The sequence below is a fragment of the Babylonia areolata genome, chromosome 25, assembly GCF_041734735.1.
Source record: "Babylonia areolata isolate BAREFJ2019XMU chromosome 25, ASM4173473v1, whole genome shotgun sequence".
NCBI classification, from domain to species: domain Eukaryota; kingdom Metazoa; phylum Mollusca; class Gastropoda; order Neogastropoda; family Buccinidae; genus Babylonia; species Babylonia areolata.
The window spans coordinates 11,988,543-11,991,042 of record NC_134900.1 but is presented as its reverse complement, the minus strand read 5'-3'; the positions used below and the strand labels follow the sequence as shown (position 1 = coordinate 11,991,042).

General features: G+C 40.2%; 1 protein-coding gene across 2 annotated transcripts in view; it reads right to left on the bottom strand.

Annotated features, from left to right (window-relative positions):
* LOC143299653 (uncharacterized) overlaps nucleotides 1-2,500 on the bottom strand; it is a 50,688-nt gene that overhangs the window by 23,475 nt on the left and 24,713 nt on the right. The window lies entirely within an intron of this gene.

Below are 2,500 nucleotides of genomic sequence, written 5' to 3'. Positions count from 1 at the left end.
TGTTGTGTTGTGATTGTTGTTGTTGTGTGATCGTTTTTTTGTTGTTGTTGTGGTGGTGGTGGTGATGAGTATGGTGATGTGATGATGATGATGATGATGATGATGATAATATTATAACTGCATCTTCTGTGGAACGGTACAGATAAGGGATGTTGTGTTGTGATTGTTGTTGTTGTGTGATCGTTTTTTTGTTGTTGTTGTGGTGGTGGTGGTGATGAGTATGGTGATGTGATGATGATGATGATGATGATGATGATATTATAACTCCATCTTCTGTGGAACGGTACAGATAAGGGATGTTGTGTTGTGATTGTTGTTGTTGTGTGATCGTTTTTTGTTGTTGTTGTGGTGGTGGTGGTGATGAGTATGGTGATGTGATGATGATGATGATGATGATGATAATATTATAACTGCATCTTCTGTGGAACGGTACAGATAAGGGATGTTGTGTTGTGATTGTTGTTGTGTGATCGTTTTTTGTTGTTGTGGTGGTGGTGGTGGTGGTGATGAGTATGGTGATGTGATGATGATGATGATGATGATGATGATGATGATATAACTGCATCTCCTGTTGAACGGAACAGACAAGGGTTGTTGTGTTGTGATTGTTATTGTTGTGTCATCGTTTTTTGTTGTTGTTGTGGTGGTGGTGATGAGTATGGTGATGTGATGATGATGATGATGATGATGATGACAATATAACTGCATCTCCTGTGGAACGATACATACAGACAAGGGGTTTTGTGTTGTGATTGTTATTGTTGTGTCATCGTTTCTGTTGTGGTTGTGGTTGTGGTGATATATATGGTGATGTGATTATGATGATGATGATGATGATGATGATGATAATGATATAATTGCAGCTCCTGTGGAACGGAAGACAAGGGGTGTTGTGTTGTGATTGTTGTTGTTGTGTCATCGTTTTTGTTGTTATTGTGGTAGTGGTGATGAGTATGGTGACATGATGATGATGATGATGACGATGATGATGATGACAATATAACTGCATCTCCTGTGGAACGGTACATACAGACAAGGGGTTTTGTGTTGTGATTGTTATTGTTGTGTCATCGTTTCTGTTGTGGCTGTGGTGGTGGTGATATATATGGTGATGTGATGATGAGTATGGTGATGTGATTATGATGATGATGATGATGATGATATAACTGCATCTCCTGTTGAACGGAACAGACAAGGGTTGTTGTGTTTGTGATTGTGATTGTGATTGTTATGTGATCGTTTTTGTTGTTGTTGTGGTGGTGATCAGTATTGTGACGTGGTTATGATAATGACGATGATGATATAATAATGAGTGTTGTCATTCTTCTTCTTCTCCTGGATTATTGTGGTTGTTATTGTGTGAACATTGTTGTTATGATGATTATGGTGACATGATAATGATGGTGATATAATCATTTGTTATCATTCTTCTTCTTCTTCTTCTGCTTCCTCGTAGCAGTAGTAGTAATCAGAAGTAGTAATAGTAGTAGTGTTAGAATTATTGTTGTTTCTATCATTTCTTTCATCGTCGCGCCAATGGTAGTAGCAATAGTATTGTTATCATTATCATTATTATTAGCATCAACATCATTATCATTCTTCTTCCATCTTTTTGCCATTAATATCATATCATCACTTTATCATTGTCAGTAGTAGTAATAGTGTTGGCAGCAGCAGCAGCAGCAGTAGTTGTATTAGTAGTAGTAGTAGTGGTAGTAGTAGTAGTAGTATCGATCACACCAGGGCTGGTACAGACACACACCCAGTGCACTGGTGGATGTGAAATACATTTCAGACCGGAAACACACCCAAGTTTCGCGCTGCACTTTTGCAGTAGACCAATTACTCTCTTTGATTGACACACATATAATTTCGCGTGTACGTTCGTGTATGTGTGTGCGCGCTGACCGAGAGACAGACAGACATGCAGGCAGACAGACAGACGGACCCCAAAACGGACCGACCAAAAGACAGCCATGCATACAAATCAATACAAATTTTATTTACAAATCATCATCATTTTCCAAGGGCACCCCTTTAAGTCTAATGCTGAACCGAACTGAGTAATGTGCTCACTTGAATAAATACGTGTTCGATTCACACTCACAGAAGCATGAAATAGCAACCTAATGGCATAAATTTATAGCTTGGCAAAAGAAATCAAAGCTGGAGTTTCGTGGGGCGAGGCGAGCGGGTGGGGGGGCAGGGGGCGGAGCGGGGGGGGGGGGGGGTTCAGGGAGGCGTGATAGGAGGCAAAGGGGGGCGGAGGGAGGACGTGGTGTAAGACGGATGGGGTGGAGAGTGTCAGACAAACATTCAATCAAAGCAGGCAAATGAAGAAGAAGAAGAAGAAGAAGAAAAAAAAAAATCTTCTATCCACTCAAGCAGGTTTGAATCGGAACTTGCTGCCGCGAGTGGGGTAAAAAAACAACAACAAAAAAACAAAACAAAAAACGGTCTACTTATCTACATTTTATTTATTCAGTATGTCGGCTTGCAA